Source organism: Balaenoptera musculus, chromosome 2, assembly GCF_009873245.2.
Source record: "Balaenoptera musculus isolate JJ_BM4_2016_0621 chromosome 2, mBalMus1.pri.v3, whole genome shotgun sequence".
Taxonomy (NCBI): domain Eukaryota; kingdom Metazoa; phylum Chordata; class Mammalia; order Artiodactyla; family Balaenopteridae; genus Balaenoptera; species Balaenoptera musculus.
In genome coordinates, this window is record NC_045786.1 from 127,228,199 (window position 1) to 127,241,134 (window position 12,936).

The 12,936-nt window shown below is 38.4% G+C and overlaps 1 protein-coding gene across 2 annotated transcripts in view; it reads left to right on the forward strand.

Annotated features, from left to right (window-relative positions):
* FRMD6 (FERM domain containing 6) overlaps positions 1 to 12,936 on the forward strand; it is a 266,485-nt gene that overhangs the window by 149,297 nt on the left and 104,252 nt on the right. For both annotated transcript variants that reach the window (XM_036842781.1, XM_036842780.1), the window contains one exon: positions 4,259 to 4,333. The gene's annotated coding sequence lies outside the window, so the exon portion shown is untranslated. The remainder of the gene's footprint in view (positions 1 to 4,258; positions 4,334 to 12,936) is intronic.

Here is a 12,936-nt window from a genome sequence, read left to right on the forward strand (position 1 = left end):
CAGCAGCCTTTATCAGTGGTACTGCATCTGGGTGAACCATGAGGCCAATGAAGCATAAGCTTCGAGTCCCTCACTTGCATTGGTCCCTGTGAGTGCTGGGAGTGGACCGAGCCTGTAGCGTTGCAGGTGTGAAGGGAAAGCCAGACAGAATCTGGAAGCGTCTCTATGGAAGCAATGCTGGTAACTCCCCTAAAGATATTTTTAGGAAGAGTCCCAGATCTCCGAGGCTTCAGTTACCTGTTATGATTTCTTTCCTAAATCATTATTGATTTCTGTACTTAATTTTGCATAATACACAATTTTTTTCTTCAAGAGTATCCCCCTTTCCACCCCTTCACCTCCACCCAAGTTATCTAAGCCTCAGGTTTCATGCCTCGTGCTAAGGGCACCTGCTTAGGTGGGGCAGTCTGGGGAGAGAAGTAGGGATCAACATCATCCCACAGGGTGCAAATAGGCTATTTCTTACCCTCACCACGTTTATACTAATGAAATTAGGATAAAATGATCATTAAGGGCAGCTCAAGAGAAGAAAATCAATCTCCCAGGTGGAGCTGAGGGTCACAGCTGATAGAAAAGGGGTAGCAGTAGTCTTGACTCCTAATCCTTAGTTATAGGAAGAAATACAGAAGAAAATGATTTATCGTATGTTTGTGAGCTTCAAGTCTTTTTATAGTCCCCATTAGTAGAGTTATTTCTCGCCCTAGAGCTTCACTCAGAGTCAGTCCCTGACCCGGCTTCTGGGTTGCTGCCCAACCCCCAGCTCACACAAGCTCTGTTCCTGTTCCAGGGTATTTGCTCCTATTCACAGTACCCTAAAGATTCATCCCAAACCAAGCTTTGGGAATCCTTCAATCTAATTCTTTCTCTGCACTGACTTATTTTGTGGCTCTGCCATTTGTCACAAGATCCTCAGTTTTCTTGGATGTGCAATGAAAGTAAATATTGCCAGCAGCTCCTTGAAAAAAATAGATCAAAATTTAAAGTCAGCTGACCTCTATGTGTTAAAGCAACACCTTAGGTGCATGGAGTATGAGAAAAGAATAGGTGATTGTTAAAACAACACAAAAATGATCTTGATGGACTTCCTGATCATACTTCAAGAAATGAAGTGAGATACTCTTGTTTTATCACCAGCTGGATACATTGCAGAATCTTTGCCCCAAGGAGTTAGGCATTTTGAACCAGTCTGCCATCATGTTTCCTGACTGCCAATCAAGGAAATGTCCTTTTGGGCTCCTGAATTCCACAGATCCAAACACTCAAATTGATTAGATTGTGAAAACTAGAGGCTGGCTGGTGACTCTGAAAGCTATAATTCTGCACATCTCTCAGCCCTCTTCCAGCTCTGTCATCTTTCATATTTTTGCAAAGGTCATGCACATTTTCTCATGCCTCTGGACATGCTGTTTTTCCAGTTAGAATGCCTCTTTACAACTTCTCCATCTGGGCCACTCCTCCTTCCTTCACAGTTTCCCTGTTTCCAGGAAGATTTCCTGAGCACTGCTGCCCTCCGCCCATCACCATTAGCACTTAGTTCCTGAACACATCATAGGGCTCTACACTGCATTTATTATCTGTCTACTCCACTGGACCAGGAGCAATGTGGGTGTAAGGACTGTGTTTACTATACTTGTAGTAGACAGTCAATAAATGTTGAATAAATGAGCAAATGAATGAAAGCAAGAAGGTATTGTAGATCATTAATAAGGCATGAACTGTGATTTAGTGACTCTGGAAATAGATTCAAAGAATTTCCTATGAACCTTATTTTGATGTTTCCCAACTTAAGAGACTGTAGCCCTTTTTTGGGAACACCGTATGGGCAAAATATTCACAGATTTGGATAAAAGAAAATTTCAACGGTCTGGGAGACTTTGAGTGATATATAAAAGGGTAATTTGGACTCTCTTTCCTGGCTTTTAATATTGTTGGCCTCCTAAAAGCAAGATGGATTTGTAGGGTGAGTGTGTATGGTGTATTATCCCACAATGGAATATATGTCTCTCCCATTGCTCTGTATTTTTAAAACAGCCTCTGCTAGGCACAGCTTAGCCAGTGAATGCGAGCAGAGTCCGAAGCTGCTTCTGTCCAGCCTCAAGAGCCCCGAGGGATGTTTTTCACTTGCCCTTCTAAACTGCAGCACTGAGATAGCTAAACATCAGCACCAAATATTTTATGCTCAGCAAGTTAGTAAAATGAATTTTTAAAGTCCAAATTAGAGCCAAGGGAGCTTGGGAAAATTTGTCTGGAAGCCTAACTTGCTTTGTTAAAACTCACTAACAGAATTGCTCACCCCAATCTTGCACAAATTAAAAACTGTGTAATTATACACATTGGAAAGTTTTCAAGTTGTCCAGGTAGTAGGAAAATCGTAATGACAATAATTACATTGTATCTAGAAACTATGCTTGAAGACTATAAAGACAGTTAAAGCTATTTCTCTTGTTTCACTAAAAGATGCCAACACTGTTGTAATTTTAAAACCACGTCATTTACTGCCCACCGTGTCTCCAGCATAGAATGAGCTGTGAAATAGGTATAGGGATATAGGAGTGAAGCAGGGCAGTTTGGGGGCACTTTCATTACCAAAATCGGTACTTGAAACACTTGGTATCATACCTCCAACAATCTGCATATTTAGAATGGGATGAGTTTGTCTGTGTTGGGAGAGGTGGTGATATATTTTTTCCCATTTAGCAGAAACTAATTCAGAAGAGGTTCAGTAATTTCTACTGTTGCATTTTCAGAGAAGAAATGACTGAAACTGAAAACAGAACCCAGAAATTCTGATTTCTAAACCCATATTTGTCCCATGACCTTTCTGGGATTCCCCTTACTTTTTTTTTTTTTTTTTCCCTGAATGATGGCAAAAAATAGGCAAAGCTCTACCCATGACAGGACGCAGTACCTGGATAACTATTCCCTGGACCCGGACGTAACTTCTTTAGTGTCATAATGAACTGCCGTAGGATAAATCACTCTAGCGTTTGAGTCTTTTTGCTCCCTGGCACAAGCCCGATCACACCAACTGGGTAGGTGTCCTCACCGTTCTGGGATTCGGCATGCTCATTCCTAGTTCCACGCATGCTCTTCCCTCTCTTCTCTGCTCATCCAAACTGTGTCTTCTATCAGGTTCAGCGAGGCCTCACGTCATTCGAGGAGGCTCCCCGCTATTCTCATCAGCTCATAACTGGGCCCCTCTCTAAATTCCTCTAGCACTTACTGTCTGAATCATTCTTCTTAGAATTTCATTCTCTTCTCCTCTCTTTACTGAATTGTGAGCTTCTGGAGAACAAGGTCCATGTCTTACTTTGGAGGATTCTCATTTCCTACACTTGGTAGGCATTAAATAGGCAACTTATAAATGGTTGTTCAAGCAGCCCCCCAAATCGTCTAATCCTTAGTGGTACTCCAAGGCTCGATGAAGAATGAGAAAGCATGATGGAAAGCACATGAATTTCGAGTCAGACAGAATTTTTTAATCTCCCTCTGTTCTGTTTTTTTTCTTTTTTTCCTCTGTAAACAGGAATAAGAAGACCTAACTTGCCAAGTTGTCTGGATTAGAAATACTGTGAAATGCCAAGTACAGTGCCTTCTATATAGTAGGCTCTCAATAAATGGAAGCTGTTTTTGGTTATGTACCAAGACCTGGAAAATAAGGATTCTATTTTGTATTCGTTTGCCAAACAGATGAAAGAGTTTTGAGATTTCTCTTACCGAGGGAAAATAAAAATTATTGAGTAATATTGTTTGAACTCATGATCAGAGAAGTCTGTAGGGAAAATGGAAAAGGTTGCAGCATGTTACAGGCTGTGTGAATATTTTTTTTACTTATCAGCATCAGGCTCAGAACTGGGGTTTTCTGCAGTGAATATAGCAGGAGTCACATCTTCACAATGAAAGGTTTTAAAGCATATTCCTCTGCAAATCATTCACTCTGTTCTCAGGATTTGTCAGTCTTCTCTGCTACTCTTGCCTGATGTCAGATTAAGAAGATAAACAATTCTGAAACACACCAAAGGGAGATTTTAAAGGAATTTGAGATGCAATGATTTACCTTTAGTCAAATGACTAGTTTTAATTACTTAAAATGTGTGCATATATCCACCGTGTGATAACGTTCTTGATCCATAATCTCCTGTCTTTTCCTCAGTGGAATGGATGCCAAAATCTTTTGCATTGAATGTAAACCAAAGTTGCTACTTAATTTGTTCTAATGACCTGGTAACCTGAACACAAATGGTCCTTTTATTTTCAGCCACTCCAGTGATTTTCAGCCAATGAAGAGTCTGAAATGTTCTGGCTGTCTGGAGAACCTATAGCTGAAAGTCAGGTGAGTACCCTAAAAGAAGAGAGCCCTGTTCAGGAGAGTCTTACAACCTGGTGAACAATTTATAAAACACTGAAGAGGAGGCCCGCACGGCTCAAGAACAGAAATCTATAGAGGACCAACTTGATGCCTATTCTTGAGTGAGTCATATGTCCTTGGCCCCTTGTGGCATCTCCATTTGTAAAAATGAGGGTGACAATTTTTACAAGATATTATCATGAGGTCTACTTGGATGTATAATGTAGTGACTGAGGGCTCTGGCTTTGGAGTCGGAAAGACCTGGACTTGAATCTTGGTTGTACTAGCTATCAACGGCCATTTTGAGCAGAGAACCTCTTTATGTCTTACTTTCCTCATTTGTAAAATTGGGGTAATTATTGTCCCTGTCTCATAGGGTCATTATGAAGATTAAATAAGGTGCGTAGAACATCACAATAACTCAATAATTATTAGCTATTATTTGTAGAGTACTCTAAGCTTCTTATGGAAAAAAAAAGCCATATAATTCAAAATCCAAACTATTCAATTGGCAGATAGGTTTGGGAGGGCATTTTTAATTTTAAGTAGATTTAAATAGGCTTCCACTTTAAATAAGTACTGTATGCCAAATTATCTCATATTTTCTGTGTGAAATTCACATAATTTCTGATTTCTTTTATATACCTGTAGAAATTTTTTATATGCCTGATTATTTTTCATAGGCCTGTAGAATTACAACCATCAAGATTAGGAGTGCATCACTTTCATCTGCGTAACACTGCTCCCTCGTGATAATTTTCCCGTGAAATACTGGAACTGGATGAAGTAAAAGGGAGAATTATTAAATTATCAAGTCCTGAACTAGTCAAACTTCACTATTTTTTGAGATTCTCAGCCACATTCACTTCTTCAATAATGTAAATTGCAAATTAATAATCTTAGCTTCTTAGGTATATGTTTGTAGATGAGACCTAGAAAGAAGTTTGATAAGTAACTGAAAAATAATAATTGGAAGATAGGGTTTTCCTTGGTTTGGACTGTTACATACAGGGGTTAAGACAGTTCAGAGGATCTAGCCAGATAGGACACCCTGGTGCGCAGATGACTGAGGGACTAATAGATGGAGAAGCAGAGCTCAGAGGAAGTTGGAAATCGAAAAGCAGGAGTGGGATAGGGTGGGGCAAAGAGAGACTGCTGGCCAAGATAGGAAGTGGCAGGATGCGCATATTGGGTGCTGGTTTGCGAAAGATCAGGCCATGCAGGTGTGTGCTACCACCCCCATTCCTGACATCAATGTACAGAAGTAGTTCCGGTCTGCTTATCTGCCCTCTGCACCTTCTCTTCTGTGGCTGACATCACCCAATCCTGCTTCCCTCCTCTGCTCACAGCTTACCCAGTTGGAAAGTTAGAGCACTGGGATTGTTTACTGTTAGAATCAGAGAATAATGAATATGTGAGCTGAAAGACAGATGTGTCCCTGTTTCTAAGAATATACCCTGATTATCATATTCTCCACAACCTCTGAATGTTACTTTTGATAAGGAGATCATTTCATGAATTGCATAACAATAAGCATTCTTTTTAAGCAGCTTTATTGAAGTATAATTGATATATCATCTATATTAAATGTACAATGTAATGACTTTTTAAGAAATTCATAAAGTTGTGTAATCATCACCACAATCCAGTTTGAGAACATTTCCAACATCCTCAAAAGATCTCTTATGCTTGTTTTCAATTAATCCTTATTTCCACCCCTAACACTAGGTGACCACCAAATCTGTCCCTATATATTTGCCTTTTCTAGGCATGTGCACAAAAGCATCCAGTATGTCCCTTGCACCTGGCTTCTTTCACTTAGTGTAATGTTTTTGAGTGTTATCCTTGTTTGTAGCAAGCTTCAGTAGTTTGTTCCTTTTTAGTGCTGAATAGTATTCCATTGTCCCTGCACAATTGATAGACATTTGAATTGTTTCCAGTCTTTTGCTATTATAAATAATGCTGCTATGAACATTCATATATATGTCTTCGTGTAAATATATGTTTTCATTTCTCTTTCCTAAGATTCCTAAGAGCAAAATTACTGGTGAGGTTTAACTTCTTAAGAAACTGCCAAATGATTTTTCAAAGTGAAAAAATATTTTACATTCCCACCAGCAATGTAAGAGGTTTCCAGTTTCTCCACATCATTGTCAACACTTACTATTTTCTGTCTTTTTAATTATACCCATTCAATAGGATCATAAGCATCCTAAAATGACCAGAGGTCATTTACCAACTTGAAACAGACCCTTTGATGTCTGTACAAACATAAAAGGAATGCTTATTTGCTATTTCTTGTTTTGGCCAAACAAGTAGAATAAGTTCAAACACATACACACACACCTAGCACTTTATGTGGGCAGGGGCGGAGGCTCAGCACTGACTGTCTTCTCCCCCGGGCCAGTGGGCCAGCTGCTTCTCCTATACAACTCCTCTGCTCCAGCAAATTGAAGCAGGTCCCTTTAGGATAACCCTCTCATAGCCCATGGTGTTATTTCAAAGAAAACAAGCAAACAAACAAATTCAGGGAAGTAATTTATTCTTTATTTTCTTCCCCAAATGGTGAGATTGGGTGATAAATAATGCAAGCAGAGGAGAACAGAAGAAAGCAGAGAACCCAACATTTGTCAACTGCCCAAACACTGGAAATGAGATAAGCGTTTTCATATTTTTCACATCATGAAATTTTCATAATCTTTGATATAATTTTATGATCACTATCTCACGGGTGAAGAAGTGAAAGCTCAGAGAGGTTAGGTAGATTGTGTAAGGTCACACAGCGAGTAAAGCTGGGATTCAAGCCCAGGTCAAGTAGTTCTGAGCCAATTTTATTTCAATATGCCAACTGAGAAGAAATAAATAAGGGAGGAAAATTCTAAGAAACAGGGAGAAAAAAGGTCATGTAAATGTTAACTAGTGAGAAAATATAACAGTGAGATTTACAATGGTCTAAATTATACAGCCAACAATTAGCTTGTGGTGCAGGGCTTCTATTATTTCCACACTTTGGTGCCTATGCATATACAAAGTTCACACCCTGGGGACTAGGAATCAAACTCGAAGCTTCAGGAAGGATGGGGAGGAGTGGTATTCCTGATTATTTGATTTTCTCCCAGCTGAAAAAAGATTGTTCATTCTGAGCACTTGCCCAGATAGTGCAGAGAAAAACCGCAGAGACATTTTTACCACCCAGGGTGAGAAACTGAGAAGTTCCAGAATTAACCTGGTACATTTTTTGAGTAATAGTTCTGCTTCCCGCGGGTAAGCGGAACCTTTGCTGATGTCATCACCACCCACCATCACCTGGCATCCCTGAGAGGTGGTGGTCATAGCAGTAGAGAAATAGGGTGGAGCATTTAGAAGAGGTTACTTGCAGGAGCTGTCTCAAAGAAACACATTTACAGATTCCACAGTGAAGGCCTCCTTAATCTCTGCCTTTAGGAATATTTGATATATGTGTCTCTTACTCCATTTTTTTCCATAAATGTTTATATGGTCATCATGAAAGAAAAAGTGGTAACTCATCTTTAGGATGCCTAGTTTCAGGGGAAATAGCACTGTCTCCCTTTAGTTTTTCTAGTCCTCAGGGCATTAAGTTAGGGGTTGTTCATGCTTAGGTTGGGAATGTGGTAAGAGGGACAGGGGATGAGAGATGAGAATATGAGTAATATTCTGTGAAATTACTTTTTCTCTAACAACCAACACAAACTCTAGTATTTGGGGACTATTTGGATTTTTGCCAATTAAGTCTTCAAATTTTAGGACTTTAAATTAAATCCTGACTCTGGCAGCAAACTTGTTACTCAGCTCATATTATGTACTTAATAGCTCTTATTTTTGAATGGGAATAAAAATACCAGTTTACACCACAGGATCTCAGAGTGAGGGGAAAAACTAGCAAAAGTGATTACAAGGTGCTTTGCCAGAACAAATGTTTATTGGTGTACCTAATAAAAGCGGTAATAATAGTACAATAAATCAATGCAAACTTCCCAAACTACGTTCTAAAACATGTTAACAGGTGATCTGTGGTGGAGAAAAACAACCCCAACTCCAAAATCAGATACATTTGGGAAACACGGAGTGAAATTTGTGTAACACCAAAAAGACTTTAATATATTAAATGTGCATTATCAGCTTTCAAGAGGGGTATGCTAGAGGGGGATTTTCTGAGCTGCTTGAAAAGAAAAACTTTTAATCACAGAAACATTTCGTGAAACATTTTGGGGAAAGATGACACAGAAAATTTGCAATTGCTTTAGGAGTATATTTTCTTGTCCTACCCAAAGTTCACATATCCAGGCAACTCTCCATTTCACCCATCTTTTGTCTAATATCTCCAACCAGGACCCAGATTGGTAAACCCATAGAGCACAGAAAGATGTTGAAAGAGGAATGATATCTATGACGCTTTCTAAATCTGAATTATCTTCTAAAAGCCTAGAGAGCCAGCCTGATTGAGACACTGATTAATGGTGGTTTCACGTGAAAGGGGAATTCTTCATTAAAACAAACAAACAAACAAACAAACACTACACTTGTGTAATAACTACATGCAGTTCATGGAACTTGTTTGGACCTGGATTCTAACAAGCCAACTATAAGAAGATATTTTGGGGATAAGTGGAAAGTTTGGAGGCTAAGGAATTATTATTAGCTGTGTAACCAGATAATTGTATCTGGTTATCTAAGGACATACACTCAAGTGTTTAGTGTGAAATATCATGATGTTTAGGATTGGCTTTAAAATAATTCAGGGAATTCCCTGGCAGTCCAGTGGCTAGGACTCCGCGCGTTCACTGCCGAGGGGCTCGGTTTCAATCCCTGGTCAGGGAACAAAGATCCTGCAAGCCATGTGGGGCAGCCAAAAAACAAACAAACAAAGAAACAAAATTTCAAAAAATAGAGGAAGCAAATATGGCAAAATATTAATAACTGTTCAATCTAAATAATGGGATATATGGGGATTTTTGTTTAAAATATTTTTCTGTCAGTCTGAATTTTTTGATGATGAACAGTGTTTTTTTTAATGAAGATTTATCAGTCCCAGATCTACTAAATCAAACTCTCTGAAGATTGGGCCTGAAAGTCCGCTGTTGTTTCCCTCCTCCTCTCTCTCGCTCTCTTTCTTTTTTAATCATATGTAGTATCAGGGTTTTTTAGGAAAGCTGAGTTGCTAGCTTCCTCCGGACTGTTACAGCCTTTGCACGTTGCCCCATCCTTCACAGCCCAGTACTTGGCAGTGATGTAGGTGTGTAAGGTAGTTTTAATATAGGAGAAAGCCTATCACCCAAATATGTAGGGTGAGGCTACAGATGCTTACTAAAAACCATCTCATTAAACAAGTTTAACATGACGTTTTTACTGATTAGTTTTGGTGTTTACTGTTTGTAATATGAACACAGTTGCACATCTTTGAATTAAAAATAAAAAAGTGAATAATTATTTGCCGTAATTAGAAGGTAACCATAAAGTTATAATAAAAAAGTAATGTATTTTACAAATAAAACATTTTAAAACAAACAGTATAAATAATAACCCTAATCAATTTCTAACACATTTACCTAAAAATAATTTCCTTAGAGAGAACGGCCACTATGAGTGATCAGCTTAATAAAGTTATGTATTATACTTCACATGCTAAACGACTGTCAACCTTCAGAGGTGACATTTTGATGTATCTTTTAAAAGAACACAGTGATGAACACAGAAATTCAGTACCTGCAGAATCCATGCTATTAATCCATATCAGCTGTACTTTCAAAAAACCATATTGTCGTACTTTCTAAATGTTATGGCAGAAGGTTTACATAACGGGCCTGAGCGTCATGCTGTGGTGCATACGGTCTGCAGAAAGTAGTCACCAGCATAATTAGCCATGTTCTAAGCCATTACATCCATTGAATATGGGTTTGTGAGCTATTTTCATTTTTCTAAAATATTACACTGAAATGGACTCATAACTGTTCTTTTTAAATGCTTGTCTGTTACCATCTAAAATCATGTGGCGTACCACAAGGAGTACCCTTAATACACCTTGGGAAACATCAGCCTAATTTAAGAGCAGCAAGATTATATCAGATCCTTTGCTAATAGGAAAGAAAGGGGAAAATGATTCCTAAAGGGGAAGAAGTTACGTCGTAATTATATTTGTATGACCTATAGCTAGCACAGTGCCTAAAACATAATAGGCATGCAATACATGTCTGAGTAAATGAATGAATGCTCATCATGTCTCTGAATTATCTCTAGCCCCTACTCTCAAAACCAATTATTTGTCAAGGTAAAGGCTTTTAATCAGAGCTCTTAGCCCATGAAAATTAAATTGCTGAGCCTGGCCCCTTTGTAGGAAATGTAACACGCATGAAATTCAAGTATTCTTGGGAAATCCAAACACATTTTCATTTACCAATGTATATAATCGAGGCAAAAATAAATTTAGATAAATTTATTTAAATAATGGATATTAGCTTTTGACATTTCCTAAAACACTGGAAAAGGAAATGGAAAATTCTATCTCAAGGATTTGGCGGCAGCTTAGTGTAACTGAAAGAATGCAGACAAAAAGCCCAGGCTCAAATCCTGGCTCTGCTACTAGTTAGCAATGTATAACCTGGTAAAGTCACGTAATCTCTCTGAGCTTCAGTATTCTCATTTATAAAATGAAAAGGTGAGATTAAACTATCTATAAGTTTCCTCCCAGCTCTGAAATTCTATTTTCCAATTCTTCTCCCAGAGACTCCTGAGCAGTGCTTGGTATGAAGCTTCAGGTCTTTTCCAGGACTGAGTAGGCAGAGTCTGGCATGGTCCAGTGTATGGACCCAGAGCCATTCTGAATTACTTGAGCCCAGGTACTGGCAAACAAAACCATTGGCATATAAGTAAAGCCTCTTGGTTTTTCAATTTTCAAAAAAATATATTCAGAAAACAATTTAAAATGCTCTCATTTCCTTTAATATTTTAAGTAAATTTTATCACAAGGCAGTACATTTAGCTGTTAAGGACTACTCTTGGCAATCAGATTGTTTAGGACTGAATCCTAACTTTAGAACTTAGACAAGGATAGATGTGCTACCTAATCTTACCTAATCTTATTGTGGTAGTCATTTCTCAATATATATGTGTATCAAATCATCACACTGTACACCTTAAACTTACACAATGTTATATGTCAATTATATCTCAAAGCTGGGGAGAAAAGATCTTAGGACAAGGGACTTCTCCGTGACTCAATTACCTCATCTTTTTTAAGTGATTACAGAAAGAAAAAAAATGCTATCTACTTCACAGGTTTGTGGGAGGCATAAGAATTAAATGAAAAACAATACTTGCAAAGCACTTAGGAGAATGCCTGACATGTAGTAATCACTCAATAAAGCAGCTACAGTTGGTCTTTTCCAAATATCCTTTATCTAGGAAACAACTGTTTTTTCCTACTAAAGAACACAATAAAAGAGTTCATTTGGTGTGTACCTACCCCTTCGCTCTGAGCTATTTACATTTACATCTGCAGAATAAGTGAGGAAGGCAGGCAGGGATCATAGCCTGTCTACTCCTGGCCACTCCTACCCTAGAGTTCTGTTCCACTCTGCAACCAACTAAATCGCTTTAGTCAAGTCATCAAATTTGCCTAAAGTTAACCATCTGTCTAGCTGTGTGCTATTGGCCCATTCTGAGCAGCTCTACAGAAGTTGCCATGTGAAATGCTGACTTGTGTTGAAAATGATGGTTCAGGAAGTCCCTGTCCTGTTTTTGCAAGGCCCATGAGATAATGCCTGTGGTTTAAATGCTGCAAAATGCTGTTCAAATGTCACTCATTATACGTAAGGTCCAATTTGAAGATAAAATCGAAAGGGAAAAGGCCAGAATGTGGGATGTGACCTCTGGAAGGTCTCTCATTATTACAGGGGACTGTGCTCATGTCCCATGGGTCCTGGAGTGGTTGTTTCTCTGTCCTGATTTGGCACAATGAGAGGAATGACCTGAGGGGGAAGAGGAGAGACCCTGTTCCCCAAGAGGGCTGGGAATGAAAAGAGGGAAGCACCATAGGGAAGAAAAGGCCATATTCATTTTGAAATATTTTCTCACATTCATAAACATTTTAAGTAAACAGTAATTGTATTTTACATTTTAAAAAATAAATGTTTGTTTTTCTTTAAAATAACTGACAGGAAATTTATATGAATATGTCTCCTATTTAAGGGAAAGAATAAACATTTGAATTCACAACCATTAAATCAAAATCCTTTGAAAACTGGTTTTACTCTACAACTGATGTGCCCCCATTTCGTATGTTAATGAATGATGTTAAATGTATGTGTCATTCCTTTATTTTAGAAACATATTTTTGCAATTTTTTTTTGGAAGCATAATATATAAGAGTGATACCACTGGCTGGAAGTAGTTGCTGGGGGAAAAAACTGACATCAAGCAAATGGCATGTAATCAGCCAGAACAGTACAATTAGCAATAACATTTTGCCCAACCGCACACACTTGCAGTGCCCTGTATCTAAAAACAAGCTTCAAGGGAATGGAGAACAGGGAAAACATTTTTTCCTTGTTAATTAGCATAAGTCACAAAGC